This window comes from Pongo pygmaeus, chromosome 1 (assembly GCF_028885625.2).
Source record: "Pongo pygmaeus isolate AG05252 chromosome 1, NHGRI_mPonPyg2-v2.0_pri, whole genome shotgun sequence".
NCBI lineage: Eukaryota > Metazoa > Chordata > Mammalia > Primates > Hominidae > Pongo > Pongo pygmaeus.
The window spans coordinates 70,965,530-70,979,657 of record NC_072373.2 but is presented as its reverse complement, the minus strand read 5'-3'; positions in this window follow the sequence as shown (position 1 = coordinate 70,979,657).

Sequence of the window (14,128 nt, the reverse complement as noted above, 5' to 3'; positions counted from 1 at the left end):
TAGAAGGAAAACTAACAAAGAGAAAGGACATCCACACGAAAAACCCATCTGTACATCACCATCATCAAAGACCAAAAGTAGATAAAGCCACAAAGATGGGGAGAAACAGAGCAGAAAAACTGGAAACTCTAAAAAGCAGAGCACCTCTCCTACTCCAAAGGAACGCAGTTCCTCACCAGCAACGGATCAAAGCTGGACGGAGAATGACTTTGACGAGCTGAGAGAAGAAGGCTTCAGACGATCAAATTACTCCGAGCTACGGGAGGATATTCAAACCAAAGGCAAAGAACTTGAAAACTTTGAAAAAAATTTAGAAGAATGTATAACTAGAATAACCAATACAGAGAAGTGCTTAAAGGAGCTGATGGAGCTGAAAACCAAGGCTCGAGAACTACGTGAAGAATGCAGAAGCCTCAGGAGCCGATGCGATCAAATGGAAGAAAGGGTATCAGCGATGGAAGATGAAATGAATGAAATGAAGCGAGAAGGGAAGTTTAGAGAAAAAAGAATAAAAAGAAACGAGCAAAGCCTCCAAGAAATATGGGACTATGTGAAAAGACCAAATCTACGTCTGATTGGTGTACCTGAAAGTGACGGGGAGAATGGAACCAAGTTGAAAAACACTCTGCAGGATATTATCCAGGAGAACTTCCCCAATCTAGCAAGGCAGGCCAACATTCAGATTCAGGAAATACAGAGAACGCCACAAAGATACTCCTTGAGAAGAGCAACTCCAAGACACATAATTGTCAGATTCACCAAAGTTGAAATGAAGGAAAAAATGTTAAGGGCAGCCAGAGAGAAAGGTCGGGTTACCCTCAAAGGGAAGCCCATCAGACTAACAGCGGATCTCTTGGCAGAAACTCTACAAGCCAGAAGAGAGTGGGGGCCAATATTCAACATTCTTAAAGAAAAGAATTTGCAACCCAGAATTTCATTTCCAGCCAAACTAAGCTTCATAAGTGAAGGAGAAATAAAATCCTTTACAGACAAGCAAATGCTGAGAGATTTTGTCACCACCAGGCCTGCCCTAAAAGAGCTCCTGAAAGAAGCGCTAAACATGGAAAGGCACAACTGGTACCAGCCGCTGCAAAATCATGCCAAAATGTAAAGACCATCGAGACTAGGAAGAGACTGCATCAACTAACGAGCAAAATAATCAGCTAACATCATAATGACAGGATCAAATTCACACATAACAATATTAACTTTAAATGTAAATGGACTAAATGCTCCAATTAAAAGACAGACTGGCAAATTGGATAAAGAGTCAAGACCCATCAGTGTGCTGTATTCAGGAAACCCATCTCACGTGCAGAGACACACATAGGCTCAAAATAAAAGGATGGAGGGAGATCTACCAAGCAAATGGAAAACACAAAAAGGGGTTGCAATCCTAGTCTCTGATAAAACAGACTTTAAACCAACAAAGATCAAAAGAGACAAAGTAGGCCATTACATAATGGTAAAGGGATCAATTCAACAAGGAGAACTAACTATTCTAAATATATATGCACCCAATACAGGAGCACCCAGATTCATAAAGCAAGTCCTGAGTGACCTACAAAGAGACTTAGACTCCCACACATTAATAATGGGAGACTTTAACACCCCGCTGTTAACATTAGACAGATCAACGAGACAGAAAGTCAACAAGGATACCCAGGAATTGAACTCAGCTCTGCACCAAGTGGACCTAATAGACATCTACAGAACTCTCCACCCCAAATCAACAGAATATACATTTTTTTCAGCACCACACCACACCTATTCCAAAATTGACCACGTAGTTGGAAGTAAAGCTCTCCTCAGTAAATGTAGAAGAACAGAAATTGTAACAAACTATCTCTCAGATCACAGTGCAATCAAGCTAGAACTCAGGATTAAGAATCTCACTCAAAACCACTCAACTACATGAAAACTGAACAACCTGCTCCTGAATGACTACTGGGTACATAACGAAATGAAGGCAGAAATAAAGATGTTCTTTGAAACCAACGAGAACCAAGACACAACATACCGGAATCTCTGGGATGCATTCAAAGCAGTGTGTAGAGGGAAATTTATAGCACTAAATGCCCACAATAGAAAGCAAGAAAGATCCAAAATTGACACCCTAACATCACAATTAAAAGAACTAGAAAAGCAAGAGCAAACACATTCAAAAGCTAGCAGAAGGCAAGAAATAACTAAAATTAGGGCAGAACTGAAGGAAATAGAGACACAAAAAAACCTTCAAAAAATTAATGAATCCAGGAGCTGGTTTTTTGAAAGGATCAACAAAATTGATAGACCACTAGCAAGATTAATAAAAAAAGAGAGAAGAATCAAATAGATGCAATAAAAAATGTTAAAGGGGTATCACCACCAATCTCACAGAAATACAAACTACCATCAGAGAATACTACAAACACCTCTATGCAAATAAACTAGAAAATCTAGAAGAAATGGATACATTCCTCGACACATACACTCTGCCAAGACTAAACCATGAAGAAGTTGAATCTCTGAATAGACCAATAACAGGCTCTGAAATTGTGGCAATAATCAATAGCTTACCAACCAAAAAGAGTCCAGGACCAGATGGATTCACAGCTGAATTCTACTAGAGGTACAAGGAGGAACTGGTACCATTCCTTCTGAAACTATTCCAATCAACAGAAAAAGAGGGAATCCTCCCTAACTCACTTTATGAGGCCAGCATCATCCTGATACCAAAGCCAGGCAGAGACACAACCAAAAAAGAGAATTTTAGACCAATATCCTTGATGAACATTGATGCAAAAATCCTCAGTAAAATACTGGCAAACCGAATCCAGCAGCACATCAAAAAGCTTATCCACCATGATCAAGTGGGCTTCATCCCTAGGATACAAGGCTGGTTCAATATACGCAAATCAATAAATATAATCCAGCATATAAACAGAACCAAAGACAAAAACCACATGATTATCTCAATAGATGCAGAAAAGGCCTTTGACAAAATTCAACAACCTTCATGCTAAAAACTCTCAATAAATTAGGTATTGATGGGACGTATCTGAAAATAATAAGAGCTATCTATGACAAACCCACAGCCAATATGATACTGAATGGGCAAAAACTGGAAGAATTCCCTTTGAAAACTGGCACAAGACAGGGATGCCCTCTCTCACCACTCCTATTCAACATAGTGTTGGAAGTTCTGGCCAGGGCAATTAGGCAGGAGAAGGAAATAAAGGGTATTCAATTAGGAAAAGAGGAAGTCAAATTGTCCCTGTTTGCAGACGACATGATTTTATATCTAGAAAACCCCATCGTCTCAGCCCAAAATCTTCTTAAGCTGATAAGCAACTTCAGCAAAGTCTCAGGATACAAAATCAATGTACAAAAATCACAAGCATTGTTATACACCAACAACAGACAGAGAGCCAAATCATGAGTGAACTCCCATTCACAATTGCTTCAAAGAGAATAAAATACCTAGGAATCCAACTTACAAGGGATGTGAAGGACCTCTTCAAGGAGAACTACAAACCACTGCTCAAGGAAATAAAAGAGGATACAAACAAATGGAAGAACATTCCATGCTCATGGGTAGGAAGAATCAATATCGTGAAAATGGCCATACTGCCCAAGGTAATTTACAGATTCAGTGTCATCCCCATCAAGCTACCAATGACTTTCTTCACAGAATTGGAAAAAACTACTTCAAAGTTCATATAGAACCAAAAAAGAGCCCGCATCGCCAAGTCAATCCTAAGCCAAAAGAACAAAGCTGGAGGCATCACGCTACCTGACTTCAAACTATACTACAAGGCTGCAGTAACCAAAACAGCATGGTACTGGTACCAAAACAGAGATATAGATCAATGGAACAGAACAGAGCCATCAGAAATAATGCCGCATATCTACAACTATCTGATCTTTGACAAACCTGAGAAAAACAAGCAATGGGGAAAGGATTTCCTATTTAATAAATGGTGCTGGGAAAACTGGCTAGCCATATGTAGAAAGCTGAAACTGGATCCCTTCCTTACACCTTATACAAAAATCAATTCAAGATGGATTAAAGACTTAAATGTTAGACCTAAAACCATAAAAACCCTAGAAGAAAACCTAGGCATTACCATTCAGGACATAGGCATGGGCAAGGACTTCATGTCTAAAACACCAAAAGCAATGGCAACAAAAGCCAAAATTGACAAATGGGATCTACTTAAACTAAAGAGCTTCTGCACAGCAAAAGAAACTACCATCAGAGTGAACAGGCAACATACAAAATGGGAGAAAATTTTCGCAACCTACTCATCTGACAAAGGGCTAACATCCAGAATCTACAATGAACTCAAACAAATTTACAAGAAAAAAAACAACTCCATCAAAAAGTGGGCAAAGGACATGAACAGACACTTCTCAAAAGAAGACATTTATGCAGCCAAAAAACACATGAAAAAATGCTCACCATCACTGGCCATCAGAGAAATGCAAATCAAAACCACAATGAGATACCATCTCACACCACTTAGAATGGCAATCATTAAAAAGTCAGGAAACAACAGGTGCTGGAGAGGATGTGGAGAAATAGGAACACTTTTACACTGTTGGTGGGACTGTAAACTAGTTCAACCCTTGTGGAAGTCAGTGTGGCGATTCCTCAGGGATCTAGAACTAGAAATTCCATTTGACCCAGCCATCTCATTACTGGGTATATACCCAAAGGACTATAAATCATGCTACTATAAAGACACATGCACACGTTATGTTTATTGTGGCATTATTCACAATAGCAAAGACTTGGAACCAACCCAAATGTCCAACAATGATAGACTGGATTAAGAAAATGTGGCACATATACACCATGGAATACTATGCAGCCATCAAAAATGATGAGTTCATGTCCTTTGTAGGGACATGGATGAAATTGGAAATCATCATTCTCAGTAAACTATTGCAAGAACAAAAAACCAAACACCACATATTCTCACTCATGGGTGGGAATTGAACAATGAGAACACATGGACACAGGGAGGGGATCATCACACTCTGGGGACTGTTGTGGGGTGGGGGTAGGGGGGAGGGATAGCATTGGGAGATATGCCTAATGCTAGATGACGAGTTAGTGGGTGCAGTGCACCAGCATGGCACATGTATATATATATGTAACTAACCTGCACATTGCACACATGTACCCTAAAACCTAAAGTGTAATAATAATAAATAAATAAATAAAATTTAAAAAAAAAAAGAGAGAGTAAGGGCATAACATTTCCAACTACATCTCCCACTCTGAGTATGTGATATGATAGGAGTAGTCCCCAAAGAGGCTCTCTTTGCTAATACATAACATTTTTTTCTTTTTACCATTTCTGAAAACAATCCATCTTCCAGACCATGGAGCTTTAAATTGGAAGAAGTACAGAAATACCTGTGTGGAGTCTCCTGTAGGCTATTGTCTGGGTGTTGGTTATGCTTGAGAATTCCGCATTAGTTTAGCCTCTGCATGGTTTAGGAACCCCCAGCCAGGACAAGCCCAATATTTTGGCAAATTATAATTCAGTTTTCAGCAGTTTTCTCACCTCCATAGTGCCCTTTGAAAATTCTCACTGTCCCTTTACTTAAACCAAAAGAGAAGAATGGCACTTATTTGATGGGGCCAACTTGTCGTTACCTCATATAGTACCACCTTTGTCATACATCAGTTTCCCACATATGCAGAATTTCCTAGATCCCCTTTCCTGTTTAACAGTTATTTGTCCCAACCAATACCATATTGTCTTCATTACTATATAGCTGTATAAGTTGGTATCTGGTGAGCTAATTGTATGTTCTTCAAAATTACCTTAGCTCTTCTTGACTTTGTCTTTGCTGTAAATTCTAGGATCCGTTTGTTATGTTCCATGAAAACACTTGTTATTTTTATTGGCATTACTTTGGGTTTATAGGCTAATTTGAGAATTAACAGTTTTGAAAAATTTACTCCTTTCATCTGTAAACATGTCTCTCTGTTCATTTAGAGCTTTTAATGTCCTTCAGTAATGTTTTACAGTTTTCTCCGGAGTAGTCGCTTACATTTTTTATTAGTTTATGTCTAAGTAAGTTAGTTTTTCTTTCTACTATGAATATGACTTTTTTGTTACATTTCCTCATTGACTATTGTGTATAGGAATGCCATTGGTCTTTATGTTGATCCTTATATCTAGCAACCTTGTTGAACTCCCTTACCTAGTTATAATGGTTTGTCCAGAGATCTGTTGGAATTATATTAGTGGCAAATAAGAATAGTTGTTTCTTGCTTTCCAATCTTTGTACCTTTTTTTTCTTGTCTTATCCTTATTTGGCTAGGACTCCAGTACAATATTGGATTAGAAGCAGTGGTACAATGCCAAAGAACTTAATTATCCAGTCTCCTCAGAAAACCTCAGAATATAACACAGCCCTAGAATGAACCCTAAGCATGTTATAGTGTAGCCCAAGTATAATCTTTATTGTATTTTTAGGCCAACTAATCATCAACTTAAATTTCTCCTTTTTCTTGTAAAGTATGTTTATACTGTTAGGCAGAAAATAAGTGGCATTTGCTCTCAGCCACCACTTATCAGTCAAAACTAAATAAAATAGTGGGTCACAGGAATACTGCAAAATTTAGAGTATCCATGTGTAATTAATTTTCTTACTCTATGTCACTGATTCTCAACTGGAAGCGATTTTGTCCCCAGGAGATACTTGTCAGTGTCTACAGACACTTTTGGTTGTCACAACTGGAAGAGGGTTCTTCTGGCATCTAGTAGGTAGAGAGGTAAGGGATGCTGCTAAACATCCTATGGTGTACAGGCCAGCCCCCCAACAAAGAATTATCTGTTCCAAAATGTCAATAATGCCAAGGTTGTGAAATCCTGCTCTATGTGAGTGACTTATTGTATCTCATAAGTTGAATATATTGAGCTTGGCTGTAGGAAAGAATTCGGTTTATGTTTGGCAAGGGACTTTAACTTTTCCCTGGAAGTTAACCTTTCTTACAGAAGTTTAACCTACTGGCCAGAGGAGATAAATTAATAGCATGGGAATATATTCATAGCCTGGACCATAATATGTTATTCTTCAAGTTTTTGTTGAGTTAAATGCTACATGTTTCAACCTAAAGTAGATTTGTGGGGACATTCTAAATGTGTGCAGACCTACAGAAATGTTTGTCTACCTCTGTATGGTTATTCCAAGTCTGAAAAGATAACCCCAGTAGCAGTAGGACAAAATAGGTTATCAATATGTCAGGCTGGATTATTTATTTAACTAATCAGAGCTTTAATTAAACCAGAAACTATTTACTTTTTGTTATTATAATAGTGTTATATCCACATTATAAAAAGTTCAATTACAGAAAACTATACAGTAAAAAATGCATGTCTGACCTATCAAATTCCCATCTCCAAATTTAATAAAAACATCTATCTTTGACTCAATTCCTGTAGTGCTAGCCTAGTTTCTTTCAGTCTCAGGCTCTGAAGAATGATTTTTCACCTCCCTCAAACCTTTGCCCAATCTAAGACCCTTACATATACTCTAGTACTGTCAGAGCTAAAAGCATAAAAATTATCGTCCTTACTCCACATAGACTTGTGATGCATTGGTTACATTATTTTTTATTTGGTCAAATTAGCTGTAAAAATGATTATAAGAGAGTACTTTGAACAAATATATGCCAACAAATTGAATAACCTAGAAAATGGACAAATTTCTGGAAACTCGAAACCTACCAAGACAAAATCACAAAGAACATCTGAAGAGACCTATAACTAGTAAGGAGCTTATAGATCAGTAATCAGAAACCTCCCAAAAAAGAAAGACCGTGAACCTGATGGCTTCACTGGTGAATGACAAAACATTAAAGACAAATTAACACCAATCCTTCTAAAATTTTTCCAAAAAATTAAAGCTGAGGGAACACTTCCTAATTTATTCTATGAGGCTAGCATTATCCTGATACCAAAGTCAGACATAGACACTACAAGAAAACCACAGACCAATATCTATTATGAGCAATTTATGCAGAAATCCTCAACGAAACACTATAATTTTAATTTCAGCAGCGTATTACAAGGATTATATAACATGACTGAGTGGGATTTATTCCTGAAGTGCAAGGATGGTTCAACATGAAAATCAATGTAATACACCATATTAACAGAATGAAGAAAAAAAATCTCAGTCGGTGCAGAAAAAGCATTTGACAAAATTCAACACCCTTTCATGATTAAGAAAATAATAATAACAAACTAATAGACTCTACCTCAACATAATAAAAGCCATATATGGAAAACCCACAGCAAATACACTGAATGGTGAAAGACTGAAAGCTTTTCCTCTGAGATCAGGAACAAAGCAAGAATGTACACTTTCACCACTTCTATTGAACATAGTACTGGAAGTTCTAGCCAGAATTGGAAAGGGAAAGATAAAATTATCTCTGTTCACAGATGATATGATTGTATATGTAGAAAACCCTAAAGATTACACACACACACTATTAGAACAAATAAATGAATCCAGCAAAGTAGCAGGATACAAAGTCAACATAAAAGTCAGTCACATTTCTATATACTAACAATGAACAATCTGAAAATTACAAAATTCCATTTACTAAAGCATCAAAAAGATTAAAATAGGAACTAACTTAACCAAGGAGGTAAAATATTTGTGCAATGAAAACTATAAAACGTTGCTGAAAAAAATTAAAGGCAAATAAATGGAAACATATCACCTCCTCCTGGATTGAAAGACAATATCGTTAAGATGTCAGTACTCTCAAATCAATATATAGAGTCAATGCAATCCCTATTATAGTGTTTTTAACAGAAATAGAAAACCCCATTCTAAAATTCATATGGAATCTCAAGGGACCCCTAATAACCAAAACATCTTGAAAAAGAACAAAGCTGGAAGACTTATTTCCTGCTTTCAAAACTTACAACAAAGCTACAGTAATCAAAGTACTGTGGTACTAGCGTAAAAACATAAACCTATGGGATAGAGAGCCCAGAAATAAACCCTCGCATATATGGTCAAATGATTTTTGACAGGGTGCCAAGACACTCATAAGGAAAGGAGTCTTTTCAGATGGCACTGGGGAACTGTATATCCACATGCAAAAGAATGAAGTTGGATCCTTAGCAAACACTGTATACAAAAATTAACTCAAAATGAATCAAAGACCTTAATGTAAGACCTAAGCCTGTAAGTCTTACTGAAGATAACATGGGGCAAAAGCTTCACATCGTTGAATTTCGCAGTGACTATAAATATGACACTAAAGGCACAGGCAACAAAGGGAAAAACAAATTGGACTTAATGAAAATTTAAGATGTGTGTCATAGACAATATAAACAGTAAGACAGCAACCCACAGAATGGGAGAAAGCATATGCAAATCATCTAGCTGATAAGGGATTAATATCCAGAATGTATAAAGAACTGAAACTCAGCAACAGAAATAATTCAGAAATGGGCAAAGAACTTGAATACACGTTTCTCTGAAGAAGATTGCCAATAAATACATGTTTTAGAATGCTTAATATCAGTAATAATTAGGGAAATGCAAATCAAGGGTACAGTGAGATACCACATCCCACCCATTGGGATGGCTACTACCAAAAAATAAATAACAAGTGTTTGGTGAGGATGTGGAGAAATTTAAAGACCTGATTGGATTGTTCAAAGTAAAGCTACAAAGACAGTAAAAGGAAATCTCTGTGAACCTGGATGGGAAAGAACCTAAATCCCTCAAAGCCCTTCTGTAAATACAAAAAACAGGGTTTCTATTCAATGGACAAGACAAAGTTAACAGACTGGTGAAAATTTGGAAGAAAACTTTTGGAGTTTATAAGAGGAAAAGATTAATGTCAAGAAGATACAGGATATTTTTGCAAAATAAAATGAGAAAACAGCTAGCAGATATGAATAGACAATTTATAAAGGGAAGTCTAAATCATGAAAAAAATGCTCAACCTCACTAGTAGAGAAGTGCAAGGTGAGAGCTGTCATGTTATATATGTTTTATCAAATTGGTGAAAAATAGCCAGATAATACCAGTTATGGTTTGGGGAAAACTGGAATCCTCATGCACTCAGCAGATGAGGGTATAAACTGATGAGGCCATGCCAGAGAACATCTGGACAGTATTAGGGAAATCATGTATGTGTATAGAGCACAGGAATAAGGATTCTGATGCTGGAATTGAACTGCCTGGGTTCAGACGCTGGCTCTGTCACTTAACTAGCGGCAGGACCTGGAGCAGGTAACTTCGTCCCTCAATTTCCTCATCAGTAAAATGTGCACAGTGTCAGAACCCATGTCATAGAGCTGTTGTAAGGCTAAACTTAGCTGATAAATCTCAAGCCCTAGAGCAGGGCTAGCACATAGGAAACACTTGGTCAGTGTGAGGGAGATTAGTGTCATTGTTACACTGTAACCTACTAGCTGCTCTTGGAATCAGGCACTGGGAGTGAGATTAGAAATGAAGGGGAAATTTTACATGGAACAGTTACAAAACAGTCATAAAACTAGTCACAAGAGTCAGGTCTTTGCAGTTACCTATGAATTAAGTCACAGTGAACTAAGGAGTGTCTTCACCTGTTTATCGAATATAGAAATAAACCAGGCATATTCCTTGTGAACAAACTAGCAAGGAGAGGAAAACCTGAAGAAAAGCCACCTGTAAAACAATTCCCGTGGCCGAGCGTGGTGGCTCACGCCTGTAATCCCAGCACTTTGGGAGGCCGAGGTGGGCAGATCACCTGAGGTCGGGAGTTTGAGACCAGCCTTTCCAACATGGTGAAACCCCATCTCTACTAAAAATACAAAAATTAGCTGGGTGTAGTGGCAGGCGCCTGTAATCCCAGCTACTCGGGAGGCTGAAGCAGGAGAATCGCTTGAACCCGGGAGGCGGACGTTGCAGTGAGCGAAGATGGCTGCTTTGCACTCCACCCTGGGTGACAGAGTGAGTCTAAAAAAAAAAAAAAATTCCCATTTATTATTGTTTGGGGTTTTTGAGGGGGGGTGGTTGGTTTGGGTTTTTGTTTTGAGATGGAGTCTCGCTCTGTCACCCAGGCTGCACTGCCGTGGCGCTATCTTGGCTCACTGAAACCTCCTTCTCCAGCGTTCAAGAGATTCTCATGCCTCGGCCTCCCAAGTAGCTGGAATTACAGGTGCACACTACCATGCCCAGCTAATTTTTGCATTTTTAGTGGAGACAGGGTTTCACCATGTTGGCCAGACTAGTCTCAAACTCCTGGCCTCAAGCGATCCACCCACCTTGACTTCCCAAAGTGTTGGAGTACAGGCATGAGCCACCACGCTGGCCTTGTTTTGTTTTGTTTTTATAGAGACTGGGAGTTGCCATGTTGTCCAGACTGATCTTGGCCTCAAGTGATCCTCCCGCCTTGGCCTTCCAAAGTGCCAGGATTACACACATGAGCCACTGCGCCCAGCCTATTGTTGATTATTAAGAGGAGTATTTCAGCCACATGGGTTAGATCACTGGAGGGCCTTGTATAAAATGCAGACTTCTGAATGCCACCCCACCAGCCAAATCAGAATCTGAGGCCAGGGTCTGCTGCACACTAAAATTTGCACCTGATTTGCCCACAGCCCAAGTTAAACTAGAGGTAACAGTTGCTGCATTTGCTTTATTTATTGCCTGATTGTCAGACCCAAGCTTTTCAGAAACCATTGGCATCTGTGTTAAGCTGTTGTGGGAGAAAGACAGACAAGCAGGCTGTCATTTTTATTGCCAGAAACTATTCTGAGATTTTAATGTGAAAAGTGGAAATTTTTTAATTGAGTTAGAAGAAAAACCTGGAGATTTGTGAACAATTAACAATAGGTGCAATCAATGAACCCCCCGCCAGCCGTTAAGTCCTCTAGTAGCCATGTTTTATGACTTTATGTAACCTAAATCGTGTTTTAACAAATCTTAACCACAAAACATGGGGTTAGTATTTCCATTTTAAAAGAGAAATGACTACACTTTTGAGGGTGATTGTATCTCCCTGGATCTTTGAATTAGACAGCCTAAGAAAATATCCAAATATGGCCTGGTGCAATTTGAATTGAGACCTCTGATTCTAGGCTAACTTGCTAGGGTACGGTTAATGAAGTTCTGTCTCATTCCAAATCAAAATACTGTACTGTACTTGTAACAAATTCTATGTGCTTCCTTGCTTTTACTTAAAACCGATTCCCCTCTTAAAGGAAAACTCATTTCTGTCTCTATGTTTCTCCTTCTCTAAAAAGAGCCTTTTATTCAGTGTTTATATTGGTTAAAGTAGCCTCCAAGTGCCCTTTGTTGTTTGAGCTGCCTGGTAGCAGGAGGGCTTCTGCAGTCCTGGGACTTTCCCAGGGGTACATCTTACTATTGTTTGAAAGTGACATGAGGTTCCCTGTTACAGCACAAGCTTATTTTACCCACTCCCTCTCTCTGAACTCACAGAAAAGGGAAAAGGACAGTTAAGAGAACATAGATGATGAGAGTGTTTCATAACATACTGAGCTGTGCATTTTGAAGCAATAAAGAGGATTTTTCCAGTAACACTAATCCACAGCAATTTAGAAACCATCAGTACATACACCTGTTCCTGAAGGCAGTCATGAGCTTTCCAGGCTCCTTTACTTATGGAAGAGAAATACCTCCAGTAGTGCCTAAACCAAATAATCTCTCTTCCCTTATACTTCTATTGTTAGAGTTTAACCTTTCATGTTAGCCTTTTTTTTTTTCATTTTTTGTCAGTGTGCGTCTCACTTTTGGATTTCCACTTAATCTTTCATTTGTTTACAGTGCAGTTGTCTCCCTTCATATTTTATTTAGATCAGTGGTTCTTAAGTTTGGCTGCAGTTTAGAATCACCTAGTGAGTTTTTAAAAGTCCCAGTTCTCAGGCTGCACACCAGACCAATTCTATCAGAATCTGTGGATGGGAGGCCAGGCTAGGATCCAGGCATTAATAATTTTTGAAAGCTCCCCCAGGTGACTTGAATATCTCGCTCAAGTTGAGAACCAATATTTAGATTGTTGGTCTATAAGCATTACAGAGACTTTTGAACAGTGGTTCTCAAACTTCAGAGGGCAACAGAATCCCTGGAGGACTTATTAAAACACAGAAATTAAAAATTGGATTAGAAAGGGAAGCATCAGAGGATCCATCCTGAGCTCTGCGTGAATGTGAATGGGGTCCCTTCGATATCATGATTATATGAGTTGGGGGATGGGAGGGCACCAAAGAAGACACCACCCAACCCTTAGGAAGCTCAGGATCTTGCAAAGGAGGTAGAGCTCACACCTGGGCAGCAGCAAGTTTTCTGAGCAGCCGTGAAGCAGCAGGGAGACCCTGGGGCTGACAATGCCTTTACTCCCATTCTGTCAGAGGTGTTTGAACCAGAGCAACTGCATCTTGAGTAGGGGCTGGGTAAAATGAGACTGAGACCTACTGGTCATCTGCATTACCAGATGGTTAAGGCATTCTAAATCACAGGATGAGACAGAGGGTCGGCACAAGATACAGGCCATAAAGACCTTGCTTATAAAACAGGTTGTAGTAAAGAAGCCGGCCAAGACCCACCAAAAGCAAGATGGCTATGAGAGTGACCTCTGGTCATCATCACTGCTACACTCCCACCAGCGCCATGGGAGCTTACAAATGCCATGGCAATATTAGGAAGTTACTCTTTATGGTCTAAAAAGGGGAGGCATGAATAACGAATAATCCACCCCTTGTTTAGCACATCATCAAGAAATAACCATAAAAATGGGCAACCAGCAGCCCTCAGGGCTGCTCTGTCTATGGAGTAGCCATTCTTTATTCCTCTACTTTCTTAGTTAAATTTGCTTTCACTTTACTCTGTGGACTGGCCCTGAATTCTTTCTTGCGCAAGATCCAAGGGCCCTCTCTTGGGGTCTGGATCAGGACCCCTTTCCTGTAACAGTTCCATCTGGGGCAGATCACCTAACCTCCCCTGAAGTTCCATGCTGACTTCTGCAAAATTGGAACATTAACAATGTTTTGACTGCTTGCAACAATGTAGTTACTCGCAAAAGGATTATTTGAAAACATCCATAATTCCCTTTCCCCCTCCCTAACAACAAAATATTTTGAAACTACAG